This window comes from Rutidosis leptorrhynchoides, chromosome 2 (genome assembly GCF_046630445.1).
Source record: "Rutidosis leptorrhynchoides isolate AG116_Rl617_1_P2 chromosome 2, CSIRO_AGI_Rlap_v1, whole genome shotgun sequence".
In the NCBI taxonomy this organism is placed as follows: domain Eukaryota; kingdom Viridiplantae; phylum Streptophyta; class Magnoliopsida; order Asterales; family Asteraceae; genus Rutidosis; species Rutidosis leptorrhynchoides.
The window spans coordinates 95419040-95435737 of NC_092334.1; positions in this window are offsets into that span (position 1 = coordinate 95419040).

Below are 16698 nucleotides of genomic sequence, written 5' to 3' on the forward strand. Positions count from 1 at the left end.
ATTCGAAATCTTCATTTGAAATTGTTAGCAGTATACTTGAAATTTTCTACAAAATAACCACACATCAATCGGTCATGAGCCTCCTGATGTTCACGACGTATGTAACGACGAGTATGTGATGTAGCAGTTGAATTTAACTCGTCATCTTCAAAATCGTCTACACTAACTATCAAATCGAACGGCATTAATTCATATTAATCACCGGATGAAGAAAGTGAAGATTATTTAATAAACGTAATAGAATGTCAATATAAGATATTGAAAGTGTGTGTTTGTTGATTTTGTTTAAAAAATGGCAAATTGCCCAGAAAGATAATATAAAAGTCATCTTTTCTCAATAAAGGGTATATCAGTTTTTTCATTGCACATAAAGGAATGTAATTTTAATTTAGTGCCTAAAAGGGTGATTGGAAAATAACGACAATTGAGATAATATGTGGCATGTGTCATTTTTAATTTATTTTGTTGCTGACTTGTCAAAACCACTTGGCAAAATAACTTCCATGTCAAACATCACATGGCAAAATAACTTCCAAGTCAGGTTTCATAATTGTTCTTCAAGTTCGTAAACATGGTGTTTAATTCCAATGGTCCAACAACTACAAGATTTTAACTTCCGATCTTCATAGCTGCAAAATACAAATCTACAAATTTACTTAAACTACAAAGTTACAAATTTATTTTCGATTTTATGGGTTGTTGCCATACACACACATACATCGATTTCGATTTTCTAATACAATATATGATTACACCTTCGATGGTTACATATACACATACTTAGATCTATTTTGGGTAGGACTGATTTCGATTTCGTGCCGTCATTTTAAATCGATTTCGTGTTTAGATTGGATTTCGATTTCATGTTTGTGTTTAATTAGATCTTAAATTCGAATATCTTAATAAAATTCTGAGATAATTTCGTGTTCGAGTTTAGAACATCAACATATGGTTACTCCGAAGAGTGCTCTGAATTTATTGTTCTTTGTTTGTGTTCATAGTTTTTGTTATGATGAACAAATCTTAGATGAACAGATCTGTAAAACTATGGATACAAAAGATGAACAGATCTTAAAGATGTTTGGCAAAATTGGCTCTTGAGTCCTGGATCGAGAATCACATAAATTTGTTGTGGTATCTCTAACTCTATTTTATTCTAATAATAGTTGCTTTTTCAAGAAAAAAAAGATGAACAGATCTTATCGAGATTTTATGAAGGTTGTTCATTTTTGTAACATGGATGTAAAAAATGGTGTCAATGACATGGATATAAAAAAATAAAAAATATATATATAAGAAAATGACATGGCAATGACATGGATATAAAAAGAATAAAAAAAATCCAAGGTGTCAATTACTACTTCAATTGTCACTATTTTTCAATCACACACCCTTTTACGTACTAAATTAAAATTACACTTCTTTATGGGCAATTAAAAAACTGATATATCCTTTATTGAAAAAAAAGTGACTTTTATATTATCTTTCTGGGCAATTTGCCATTTAAAAAATGATGATACACACACACATATACATATATATATACATATATATATATATATATATATATATATATATATATATATATATATATATATATATATATATATATGCTCAACCAAATGTAGCGGCAATATTTAAAAGAAAAACGTTCAACCGCTACTTTGCAGTGTCAATTTGCTGACGGTGGTTCAACGACGCTGGCGCGGTGTCGTTTGCCGTTCCTTGCCTGACGTCAATCCATGAAAACGGCGGTAATTTGCATCAACACTCGGTGCTCTCATATTCTTTGTTATTTTTGATTCTCCTACAAATTGATTAAGCATTTAGCTTCAGCACATATTAGGTGTTGTTTGTTTTCATGTCTGCAGACCTTATTATGTCTTATGTCTGCGAGCCCGCAGACGTTTTTACTGCAGACAATTTGTTTTTCTGAAGACATAAGATAAAATTATGTCTTATTATATCTGCAGCCTCGCAGACTTAAAAATGTGCTTCTAAGTGCTGCAGACAGAATTAAATTATGTTGCACACCTAAAAACAAACAGTCTTCATTATTCAGCATACAGACCTTCAGACTACATCTACTTTACAGACATGGTACGTAGATCTTCAGACAAAAACATCTTAAAATAAAAACAGCATCTTAGTCTTGTCATGTAAAGGTCGGTTTGTTGAATCATTTGGTTGGAAGGTTAGCGAAATAGCAAGGTTGGTCACCCTATGTATTTAATTACTTTAGTCAGTTATATAATTTATTAAATATAAATTACGGATGATAAGTCATTCAAACTTGTCATCCGTAAAAGATCGTCAAGCTTTGACTAGAAAGTCAAAGTGGGTTCCGTTCGTTGTCAGGGAAAAGTTCCACAAACGAGGAATTTCGGACGACATGTTATGGACGAGATGTCGTCCGGGAAGGTTTTATATGTACGACATGTCGTCCGGAAATACTTTGTTTCTTGTAATGTTTGTTCATCAAGGACTTTTGGGAAATTTGTGACCTAATTAATGAAAAGTTTCTGCATATTCCAGTAGTATATACTCTACAAGTTTAGTTGCATACAAGTTTAGTTTTCTCATATTAGTTTTAGAGGGGAATCTGATAGTAAGTGCTTGTGTAAATTTGCCATGGTGGTGATGTCTATTATTAACATGAATATGAAGACACGTTTGAGGGGTACAACTTCTAATTTTAGTTTAAACTAGTTCGGGTCCAGCCCGCGCGGTGCGGCGGCGGCTTTCGGCCTGCATATTCATATTTAACATAGTTTTGTGTATTAACACAAGGGAAAACGGCCATGTGTTAACCGCCGTTTTAGGTGTTTTCGTCTTTAATGTTTTTTAAAAACTATCGGATTCGAACGTAGTTAGTTTCGTTTTGTTGATAAAAGTATTTCGAGTCTAACGGTGCTGGCGAAAAAATTTAACTCGCGGCGAGCAGGAAGATACGGGCTGTCGTTGTGTTTACCGTTTTTAAAAAGTGTCCGTTTCGAACGCACTTTTTCATTTTGTTCATAAAATTATTTCGAGTATGACGCTGCTGTCGAAAAATTTAACTCGCGGCCAGCGGGAAGATACGGGCTGTCGTTGTGTTTTGCGTTTTTTAAAAAGTGTCCGTTTCGAACGTACTTAGTTTCGTTTTGTTCATAAAATTATTTCGAGTTTAACGGTGTGGTCGGTGAAATTTAACTCGGGCCGAGGAGGAAGAGACGGGCTGTCGAAGTGGTTGGGTGGAGTTTTTATTTTAGTTGAGAAAATTTCTGTTTTACCCCCCTTGAAGTTTGGGGTAGGTTTTGTAAGTTGGTTATAGTCGAGGGGAGTTTTTTGCAATTTTTGTGTGGGGTTTTCGGTCAATGTCGTTTTGACCAGATTTTGAAGGGGGTGAGTGTCAAACTACACACTTTCCCACCCCTTTTAGTATATAAGGGTTAATTTGTAGGCAACAAACCTTGATCACTAATTATGCAATATATAGCTAGACCAGACCAGACTAGACGATATTTTTATGTAACTAATTAAGGAGGTGATACTCACACACTAGTTTTTGATCCATACACGCCTAAGTTACTAGTATACCCCTATTTATGGTCTAAAGTGTGTATGGATCAAAAACTTGTGTGTAAGTATCACCTCTCAACTAATTATGATTAGTGATGAGATATTAATGTACCTAATAGTACGTACACCACCAGGAGTCCTAATAAAGTTGTAGGTCTCGAGTTCAATTTCTAACAATGTCCTCAATAGTCTAATTAGGAATTTACAGTGGAACGTGCTTGACCTGACATCACAGTGACGTATGGGTTTACGATGTCTGACGTTTTTATTATTATAGGAGCCAATGTACTCGTTCATAGATGAGTTCATCTTTACTGGAAAAAAATAATACGTACACTCACACTGATCAAGTACGTGGTATCTTTCAACATGACATTTAACGAAAAATAGTTTTACCTAACATCGAACAACTTTGATGGTGAAATATGCAGGTGCATCGGTTGTTTGATGATTTGGCATTGTATTTCTCTCGCATATATAGTGTATATGTTTACTCTTGATTTAAAGAGACTGATAGGGGCAGAGCCATCGGAGAGTAACAGGGGCAGTCACCCTGAACGATCGAATGTTTTTTTTATGTATGTGTATATTAGTTTGGTGTAATCATATGGGAAGTTTAAAAAAATGTGAGACGGGGTTAAGACGGTCGGACCTTAAAGGGTCGAGACGGACGTTGAGTTTTAAACAAGGTTGCAAAATTCGCTATTCGGAGATTAATCGGTCGGGACTTTGGAAGGATTAATCAGTAATTCGGGATTAATCGGAGATTAATCGGATTGTACTGTATACATCACTATATACATTAAAAGAGTGTCTCGATTAGCTAATAATTATTTTCAAAACCCCCTTAATTACTGTTAGATTAGAAAATTACATCAGAATACCCCTTGATCCAACGATCCATAATCATCCCTTTAAAATATTAGCTAATAAATCATTCTTCATTAAAATTATACCCTTTATACCCTTAAAATAAAAAACACGCGGACCTTAAGGATATCTATTCGGATTTCGGATCCTTACCCATCAAATATTTTTACAGACTAAATCCCTAAATCAATTCATCTTCTTCATCTCTTCCGGACCAAATCAATTTCCCTAAATCCCTAAATCCCTAAATCTTTCTATTCGGATCCGGACCTTAAATCTTTCAATTTGTAAAAAAAAAAACCCTAAAATTCAGTTTTCATATCTTATTATCCTTCCCACCGTTTCAAGAAATCAAAGGAGGATTCTCGCAAAATTGAATCGAGGTTAAAACGGAATGGAATACGATTTATAATCCTCCGCGTGAATTAATTTCATCAATCATTTGCAAGATTCAATTTTTTTTTATTATAATCGATAATCGATTCTGAATATCTTTTTTCAAGTGTATATATTTTATTATAAAGAAGTAATGGAAATTGATATGTTGCTCGATCTTTGTTAACCTACATGTTAATAAATTTTAAGTTCTGCTTTTAGATTTGTGTTTGTGTTTCAATCAACATATTTTTGATATAATTGTCCATCGTATTAGTCACTGAATTTTTCGTGTTTCTTAAATAGCCAGATACAAACTTTACAAACTATGTGGCTACGGTATGTTTAATCACATTGTACAACCGTTTTTTTAGTATAAATTAGGTATTTTTTAATTTACTGCAGGTTTGCTGATTTCTGGTCCTTATCTTCATTTGAAGCTTTGTTTGCGTAATTGCTGTGGGTTAGTAGGTATAGTGTTTAATATGCGTTTCAATTGATTAATTTTATTTTATATAACTTGACATTCAGGAGTATGTATATGTATATTGTGATTTATTCAATATTAATTAATTCAGACCCTAAATTAGTTGAACAAAAATCAAAATTACCTGCAATCGTCGTGACTAATTGAAACCTTGATGCGGTGAAATACCACAACAGTGAAATCGAAGGTCGCAATATAACGAATCGAAGCAGTGAAATTCAAGGTCGCAATATAACGGTTGTAGTAATTCCTCAGTTTTTTGTTATTAAAACGCTTAAATCATTCCATTAAAATCCAACATTCCATCAACGCAACATTCCATTAAAGAGGTAAAGTTGTTGAACAGGACGATACAAACGACGACAACAAAAAACCTACACATCAAAGCGATGATTGTTGATTTCAATCCAGTTTGAAGAGCATCCTGTAATCGTATTCAATAGATTCCTTTGATCCGTGTTACCAACCATCGATTCCCGAGGTTAGCATTTGTTAATTTAATTTTTGATTTACAATTTTTAAATTCTGCAATTTTATGTTACAGTAATGCAATTATTATTGTTAACGGAAAGTTTTGCTTTTACGAACCCTAATTGTGATGCTAGGGATATACAAAATTTATTGTATAGTCAGGGTTAAACGGTGAAACGTCATAGTATTGTAAAACCAGATCATATGAAGTTAACCTGCTTTTAAGGTTTAGTTTGGAACCAGTTAAATGAGTCTTTTATTGTTTCACAATCCAGCATTAACTAATGAAAGAGTTATAACCATAGTGAGCTGAATGTAATGTCATTAGAGGGGTGTTGATAAATGTACTCATTTTTGTCGTTTACATTACTTGATGTCACTTGAAATATTGATCCTCAATTGAAAAGTTTGTAATGTTGAAAAGTTGGTAGTGATTATTTCTATATAATATCTTAACCAGCATACATGTGAGGCTTGCACATATTTTTATCTATAATATCGACTAATGTTGTATGAGGAGTTAAAGAGACGCGAAAAGGGCTTATACTTAGACTTATTTGTTATTTGTATTGTTGGTAGCTACATAATAATGCTTTAACTTATTGGATTGTTGAAAGTGTAGTTGTTGAGTTCGAGCTACATAATAAGGCTTTAAAGGTTGTTGGTATGTGGGGGTTAAAATGGGTAAATGTGGGATTAGTGTATGTGTAATTGTTTGAATGTATGACTTCTATTGTAGAGTATCATTAAAGATAGGACATGTTATATCAATTTGTATATTTATGTTTGGTTGTTATATCAGTGGGCTAATGTGCAGTTGGTAAGGAGTTGGGTCAAGGAGATGTCTTACTACTTTGTATTTCTTATATTATGGTTTTATTGTTGTCATTATTAAGATCAGTTCAATATTAACTCCCCATATTTTCGTCAGTTCATTTGAGAAATCAAATTAAAAGTTGAGGCTGAAGTTAAAGACCGTGATATTCAATTGCAACTTAGACTGGAGATGCGTCAACTTAGGTTTTGGAAAAGTCAACAGAACAGATAGCTTCTATCAGTATCAGTACAACTTTCGTGGTATTTTGGTATGCTTTTACTGTATAAAATTGTTTGTTCATTTACTGATAATTAACAAGAAGTGTTACAAGACGCGTACTTTAATAATTAATAACTAAATTACTAGAAACTATTTATTTGATTAATTTTAGTAGAGTAAATGATGACTCATTTTTTTTTTATGTTTATCCACCTAGAGTCGTTATGAAAATTAATTGAGAAACTTCTTGACAATTATTGGCTCATTTTTTTCCTTCCAAATCTCAGTTTATTTACGTTTTTTAATCTTAATTATAGTCTACATTTGATTATCTACATTTGATTGATCAAATGTCTCTAATTGATGTAATGAATTTTGTACTTCAATACATGTGCGTACTTCTGGACCTGTATGGTTGTAATTGTACCCCTGATTCCTACATTGCTTTCCATACGTTCTCGATTCAGGGATTCAGGTATGTTTATAATAATTATTAATTTCAAGAGAGACTTGAAAGCTTTTGAATTTCAATACAAGTTGAGCATCTTACACATGAAAACAACCTTACCAGAAAACCCTCTAAAAATCTGAATTGGGAAGTCATTGATTTGTACCCAATAGTCAAAATGTATCAACTTTTCAATCAAAAGGGAAACGGTATATTGTTAAGAGTACTGTCATATTGTGATTAATGTAGCAGGGTATCTTGGAGATTGAGTATGAGGGGTTTCATTTGATATGGAACAGGTGAGGACTATATTGTGTTGTTAAGCACTTCATAATGTATACAATGTTTTCAAAATGAATAGTCAAAGTGGTAAATAATAGCTTTGTACATACCTGAATTCAATGTTTTTTAAATTCACTGTTTAACTTTAGGTTGTATTGTTGGTATATTTCAGAAAGATTGATGTCATGTTGCACATTCAGCAACATTCACATGTTGCTGAGTTACTGAAAATACCCATTTTATCTTTTAAGTTTCGGTGATTGAGTTTTGCTATACGTTAAATGGGTCATATGTTCCAAAGAAACATTTATGCAAAAAATGGTTCAGATAGGTCGAACTGGCTCGGACAAATAAGTGGGTTGGATGTCAACCCCAAATTCTCTTTTGATGCTTCTAACCCCCCTAAATAAAGTATTAAAATTTAATGATATATATTTAGGGGTCTGACTATGCATTCAATACGGTCCGAGTCAAATTGTGTACTTTATTGTGGGTCAGAACAACGCTTCTTATTGCATCTTGTGAGAATCCCTATATGAGCATTAGATTTGTCATTCATTCTCTGCCTACTGTTGTTTTCTATTATTTAAGTATTAATTAATGTGATTGTATTTTGGTTAGTTTCCATAAGGAGTAGGCCGTGGAATATTCACTTAGACCTAAAGGTTAGTAGTATATATCTTACGATATGCCTTTGAAGTTTCTATCAGGTCAAACATCATGAAGATGGACCATGGCTGAAAAATAGTGAGTGGATGAATGATAGCTAGACAATCTTCATTTAGTGTTAATTAAGAGATCGTCCTTACTACAAATGAAACATCTTTGTTCATGCGTTTTTTTCTTTTTCTTTGTTTAATGTAGTTAACTGAAATTATCCTTCCTTTTATTCTAAACAATTATCATTTTGTGATTATACATCACAAGTGAAACTTGGTGAGCTCTACATCAAACAAAAGTCGACTGGAACTTGGTGAAACAACAAAAGAAAGGATGACTTTAAAACAGGAAAAAATGTTTCAATATTAAGCAAGACAAAGAACTTAATAGGTCTCCCCCAAGTTGTAGTGACCCGAACTTTTTCATGTTTATATATATATTAAATGAAATTGTTATTTACATGATTAAGTGTTTCCAACATGTTAAGCAATCAAACTTGTTAAGACTTGATTAATTGAAATAGGTTTCATATAGACAATTGACCACCCAAGTTGACCGGTAATTCACGAACGTTAAAACTTGTAAAAACTATACGATGACATATATATGGTTATATATATAGTTAACATGATTTTATTATAAGTATGTATCTCATTAGGTATTTTAACAATGAGTTATATACATAAAAATGAGACTATTAATTTAAGAAACTCGAAAACGATATATATAACGATTATCGTTATAACAACGTCTTACTAGGTACATATGAATCATATTAAGATATTGATACACTTGTTTAATTATGTTAAATTATAAGTAAATATATTATTAAGTGTATTAACAATTAAATACATATGTAAAAATAAGACTACTAACTTAATGATTTCGAAACGAGACATATATGTAACGATTATCGTTGTAACGACATTTAACTGTATATATATCATACTAAGATATATTATATATCATAATATCATGATAATATAACAATTTAACATCTCATTTGTTATAATAAACAATGGGTTAACAACATTCAACAAGATCGTTAACCTAAAGGTTTCAAAACAACATTTACATGTAACGATTAACAATGACTTAACGACTCAGTTAAAATGTATATACATGTAGTGTTTTAATATGTATTCATACACTTTTGAAAGACTTCAAGACACTTATCAAAATACTTCTACTTAACAAAAATGCTTACAATTACATCCTCGTTCAGTTTCATCAACAATTCTACTCGTATGCACCCGTATTCGTACTCGTACAATACACAGCTTTTAGATGTATGTACTATTGGTATATACACTCCAATGATCAGCTCTTAGCACCCCATGTGAGTCACCTAACACATGTGGGAACTATCATTTGGCAACTATCATGAAATATCTCATAAAATTACAAAAATATGAGTAATCATTCATGACTTATTTACATGAAAACAAAATTACATATCCTTTATATCTAATCCATACACCAACGACCAAAAACACATACAAACACTTTCATTCTTCAATTTTCTTCATCTAATTGATCTCTCTCAAGTTCTATCTTCAAGTTCTAAGTGTTCTTCATAAATTCCAAAAGTTCTAGTTTCATAAAATCAAGAATACTTCCAAGATTGCAAGTTTAGTTCCAAGTTTTCTAAATCCATTCCAAGTAATCATCCAAGATCAAGAAACCTTTGTTACTTACAGTAGGTTATCTTTCTAATACAAGGTAATAATCATATTCAAACTTTAATTCAATTTCTATAACTATAACAATCTTATTTCGAGTGGAAATCTTACTTGAAATTGTTTTCGTGTCATGATTCTGCTTCAAGAACTTTCAAGCCATCCAAGGATCCTTTGAAGCTAGATCTATTTTTCTCATTTCCAGTAGGTTTATCCAAGGAACTTGAGGTAGTAATGATGTTCATAACATCATTCGATTCATACATATAAAGCTATCTTATTCGAAGGTTTAAACTTGTAATCACTAGAACATAGTTTAGTTAATTCTAAACGTGTTCGCAAATAAAAGTTAATCCTTTTAACTTGACTTTTAAAATCAACTAAACACATGTTCTATATCTATATGATATGCTAACTTAATGATTTAAAACCTGGAAACACGAAAAACACCGTAAAATCAGATTTACGCCGTCGTAGTAACACCGCGGGCTGTTTTGGGTTAGTTAATTAAAAACTATGATAAACTTTGATTTAAAAGTTTTTATTCTGGAAAAATGATTTTTATTATGAACATGAAACTATATCCAAAAATTATGGTTAAACTCAAAGTGGAAGTATGTTTTCTAAAATGGTCATCTAGACGTCGTTCTTTCGACTGAAATGACTACCTTTACAAAAACGACTTGTAACTTATTTTTCCGACTATAAACCTATACTTTTTCTATTTAGATTCATAAAATAGAGTTCAATATGAAACCATAGCAATTTGATTCACTCAAAACGGATTTAAAATGAAGAAGTTATGGGTAAAACAAGATTGGATAATTTTTCTCATTTTAGCTACGTGAAAATTGGTAACAAATCTATTCCAACCATAACTTAATCAACTTGTATTGTATGTTATGTAATCTTGAGATACCATAGACACGTATACAATGTTTCGACCTATCATGTCGACACATCTATATATATTTTGGAACAACCATAGACACTCTATATGTGAATGTTGGAGTTAGCTATACAGGGTTGAGGTTGATTCCAAAATATATATAGTTTGAGTTGTGATCAATACTGAGATACGTATACACTGGGTCGTGGATTGATTCAAGATAATATTTATCGATTTATTTCTGTACATCTAACTGTGGACAACTAGTTGTAGGTTACTAACGAGGACAGCTGACTTAATAAACTTAAAACATCAAAATATATTAAAAGTGTTGTAAATATATTTTGAACATACTTTGATATATATGTATATATTGTTATAGGTTCGTGAATCAACCAGTGGCCAAGTCTTACTTCCCGACGAAGTAAAAATCTGTGAAAGTGAGTTATAGTCCCACTTTTAAAATCTAATATTTTTGGGATGAGAATACATGCAGGTTTTATAAATGATTTACAAAATAGACACAAGTACGTGAAACTACATTCTATGGTTGAATTATCGAAATCGAATATGCCCCTTTTTATTAAGTCTGGTAATCTAAGAATTAGGGAACAGACACCCTAATTGACGCGAATCCTAAAGATAGATCTATTGGGCCTAACAAACCCCATCCAAAGTATCGGATGCTTTAGTACTTCAAAATTTATATCATATCCGAAGGGTGTCCCGGAATGATGGGGATATTCTTATATATGCATCTTGTTAATGTCGGTTACCAGGTGTTCACCATATGAATGATTTTTATCTCTATGTATGGGATGTGTATTGAAATATGAAATCTTGTGGTCTATTGTTACGATTTGATATATATAGGTTAAACCTATAACTCACCAACATTTTTGTTGACGTTTAAAGCATGTTTATTCTCAGGTGAATACTAAGAGCTTCCGCTGTTGCATACTAAAATAAGGACAAGATTTGGAGTCCATGTTTGTATGATATTGTGTAAAAACTGCATTCAAGAAACTGATTTCGATGTAACATATTTGTATTGTAAACCATTATGTAATGGTCGTGTGTAAACAGGATATTTTAGATTATCATTATTTGATAATCTACGTAAAGCTTTTTAAACCTTTATTTATGAAATAAAGGTTATGGTTTGTTTTAAAAATGAATGCAGTCTTTGAAAAACGTCTCATATAGAGGTCAAAACCTCGCAACGAAATCAATTAATATGGAACGTTTTTAATCAATAAGAACGGGACATTTCACAAGTTATGTGGATGTTTTTTGGAAGTAGTTAATATTGAGATAGGTGATTACTAATACTCTATAGATGCTTTAAAAAATGTTATGGAAGATGAAGGATGGAAGGCATTATACAAAGCGCAGACACCTCCTTTTTCGAGTAAGATTTGAGATTGCTATTATGTGTACATATTTTGTTACATAAATTGTCACTAAAAAATACCAAGTAGGTCGACAGACGTGAGCTTATATGTGTTTTTTTCCCTAGATATTGTCTTCTCTGATAAATTGTTGTTTTTTTTCACGTTAAGAACATCTGACTATAACGGGTTAATATCATGTAGCAAGTCACTTACTGGGCTATTCGGGTAAATCAACGGGTTATGTAATATAATTAACTGATGTAGAGTTTGATCCTCTAGCATGGTGAAGTAACGTAAATCTTTGTTCTTGGAAACTATTTTTCCGAAACATGTTTTTTTAGTAGGTTGTTTTAGATAGAACGATCGGAACATGAAAGCTATAAATCTTATATGTAATTAGCACCTGACTCCAGTTCTTTTGTTTTTTATTGTTGGTTTCATGTGAGCTTATAAATAATACTTTCGCTGCGTATTCTTAAGATATGATGAATGTTTATTAAAAGTAAACATACAGATGTTCAATGGTCAATTGATGATTTTTCATGAAATACAACTAAATGATTTCCCTTTCTATTTGATAAATGATTTTGAAATTCATGTAGTAGAAATTTCTTTTAATATGACCAGGGGTATGGTTCGTATGATGAGCTTAACGAAGAATAGTATTATGTCATTCCGAATTAGTGCTCATAAAAAATATATTATATTTGTAATTTTTATTGCTGAAACACGCAAATCTTGCGGGTCTTAAGCTAGAAATTTCTTTCAATTGGGACACAACACTTTTTGTTTTATAGAATGCGCAAAAAAAAAGAAGAAGAAAAACTTTGTAATATCTAATGTTTAAGTCATTCGTGTAAATGGGTCGGGTTTGGATGAACTCAAGGTGAAGCGGTTGATCAATCGCCCCTCTCATCGTCTCAAATTAATCAAATAAAAATACAAATATGAAGATTAAAATCAATCAAACCTCTCGAATTACAACATCCGATGTTAACGCATTACATCTATGAATTCAACTGCAAGTTTGAAATTAACCACTGTTTGGCGATACTTACACCAGAAAGATCAAAAATAGGCCGCAAAACACCACGATTTCTGGCAAGCGTAAGCAAAATCTCATGAAAAAATGGCGCAGGGGTTTGATTTAGGGTTTAGGGTTTAGGGTTTAGATTATAGGGTGTAGGGTTTTGGGTTTAGATTTAGGGTTTAGGTTTAGGGTTTAGATTCTAGGGTTTAAGGTTTATATTTTAGGGCTAAGGGTTTACGGTTGGGGTTTAGAGTTTTGGGGTTTAGGTTTGGGTTTAGGGTTTAGATTTAGGGTGTAGGGTTTAGAGGTTAGGGTTAGGGTTTTGGGTTTAGATTTGGGGTTTAGGTTAGGGTTTAGATTTTAAAGTTTAGGTTTAGGGTTTTGGGTTTTGGGTTTAGATTTAGGGTTTAAGGTTTAAGTTAGGGTTTAGATTCTAGAGTGTAGGGTTTTGCGTTTCGATTTAGGGTTTAGGGTTTAGGTTTAGGGTTTAAGGTTTAGATTCTAGGGTTTATATTTTAGGGCTTATGGTTTAAAGTTTTTAGGGTTTAGGTTAGGGTTTAGATTTAGGGTGTAAGATTTATAGTTTAGGTTTAGAGTTTTTGGTTTAGATTTAGGGTTTAGGTTTGGGTTTAGTGTTTAGATTTAAGGTTTAGGGTTTAGATTTTAGGGTTTAGAGTTTAGGTTTAGGGTTTAGATTCTAGGGTGTATGATTTTGGGTTTAGATTTTGGGTTATTGTAGGGTGTAGGGTTTAGGTTTAGGGTTTAGATTCTAGGGTTTAAGGTTTATATTTTAGGGCTTAGGGTTTAGGGTTAGGGTTTAGAGTTTTGAGGGTTTAGGGTTTAGATTTAGGGTTTAGGGTTTAGAGTATAGGTTTAGGGTTTTGGGTTTAGATTTGGAGTTTAGGTTAGGATTTAGGGTTTTAATTTAGGGTTTAGGTTAGAGTTTAGGGTTTATATTCTAGGATATAGGGTTTAGATTTAGGGTTTAGGGTTTAAGTTTAGAGTTTAGATTCTACGACTTAGGGTTTATATTTTAGGACTTAGGTTTTATGTTAGGGTTTAGGATTTAGGGTTTAGAATTAGGGTGTAGGGTTTACAGTTTAGGTTTAGAGTTTTGGGCTTAGATTTAGGGTTTAGGGTTTAGATTTAGGGTTTAGGGTTTGAATTTTAGGGTTTAGAGTTTAGGTTTAGGTTTTTGGGTTTAGATTTAGGGTTTAAGATTAGATTCTAGGGTGTAGATTTTGGGGCTTAGGGTTTATGGTTAGGGTTTAGATTTAGTTTTTAATTCCAAGGATTTAGAAGAGTTTAAGGTTTAAGGTGCAGGGTTTAGATTTTAGGGTGTAAGGTTTAGATTTTATGGTTTAAATTATAGAGTTTAAGGTTCAGGTTAGGATTATCTAATATTATCATATGAGATATGTAATTTGTACATTGATTTTACTAATTAAATCTGTAATCTGTATAAAATGATGTATTTTACTATCATTTTAAGATATGATTTAACCAATCTTAAATCATGTTGAATATTTAATTGGTTTTAAAAGTAATGTAACCGGTACATGTAACCTTTAGTTTGTGTTTGGTTCTACCTTCTACTAGCTTTTGTACAATAACTTTATCATATGAACATTACCAGGAACAATCATCTTAGTAGTCACGGAGGCGCGTTGAATGTGACTAATATATGATTCACGTTAATTGTATTCAATATGAGCTATTGGGTTTTGTCGACGCTTATCGTCGTGTAAAAAATTATACAGTAATTCATAACAAATAGCTGTGTCTCTACACCTATATCATTTCAAACATCACACAGGAGTTTTGAATGAAACGAATTCATTAACCAATTTAGGATCAATATGTTATTAATAAATGATTTCAACTTTCAAAAATCCTGCGAAATCGCGGGTCTTTAACTAGTTTATATATTAAATTTTAAAAATTATATGTGTAACTATAGAAAAAAACCATAAATATAAAAATATTTTTTAACATAATTGTCTAAAATTGTTCATTTTGCTTCAAAACTATAAAATTTTAGTTTACATTCATGTTAAAATGTTAACCATTCTTGACTTTGACTGATTATGATTATCAAATTCTATTTTGATCCATCAATTGACGTTGACCGTTTAATTAAGCGGATTTTTGAAAATCGGAACGGACTGCTCCTAAAAATGATTAATCGGAGATTAATCGGCGAGTAATCGGGTTTTTTACAACACTGGTTTTAAATACAAACACATTTTAAAGTCAAAAAATTTTCGTTAACCAGTTTGTATCTAAAATCGCTATTACAACTAATATAATTAAAAAAAAAAGTAACTCTAAACTACGAAAATTTTTATCAATTCGACCGACTTTGACCGAATTTTCAACGGCGTCGACTCGTCTTGTCCCGTATTTGACCCGACTTTTTACCGTTGACCGACTTATTAGACGCCGAGACAAAGTCAAGATGGACGAGTCACCAAAATACCGCAATGGACACCGTTTACAACCACAATCATATATGAAGTTGTTAACGATCTCCAATTCTATTAGTGTGAAATATTATTTCCACCTCAAAAATACTTACGAAGACAGAGTATAATCATGAATTTGAAATAGAAAATTGGGGACAGAAGGAACACTTGCAAATCGGGATGTGTTTCATCCATGGATATCCATCCGATTTATTTATAATGGATATGGATGATGTAAATGGACGATTAACGATATGGATATGAATAAGGATTATTTAAATATTTCACGAATTGAATATGGATGACAATTTACCATCCACGGATATATCCATTATCACCCAAAGTACATTTATATATACATATATACTTATGAAAATATATGCATATACATCTACATATCGATATACATATACATATAACCTACAAATTCCTAAATTATTAACGAAAATAAGGGTTCTGATAGTCACAATTATTAAATTGTTAGTAACAATATTCAAAGTTATATATTAAGATTAGTTTAAACATATATTTACTTATATAATAATGTATTTTGCACAATTAAATTCACAATCGGCTACAGATTACAATCAAAACATGTGTAAAAAATCAAAACATAAAGATTAAATATTCACATTTGGTATAATGAGTTCTTGAATCCGTAAATTTGCTTGAAATCCAACGGACCAATCAGAGTGCGACATGTGGCGCGAAAATCACATGTGATTGAAAAAAAAATTCAAAATTTTTTTTTTAAAAAAATAATTTTTTAAAATTTTTCTTTTTCGTAAATCTTTTTTTTCGAAATTTTTTTTTCAATATATATATTTTTTAAATTTAGCATGTCAAATCCAATCACATGTGTTTGTCAAACCCAATCACATGTGATTGTAAAACACAATCACATGTGATTCTGCATGTCAAATCCAATCACATGTGATTGAATAAAAAAATTCAAATTTTTTTTTTTTTCAAAAAAAATTTTCAACAGGAAACAAACTTTAATTCGATGATTTGATTAAGTTTGTTAGCGTTTCGTGATCATATCTTCAAA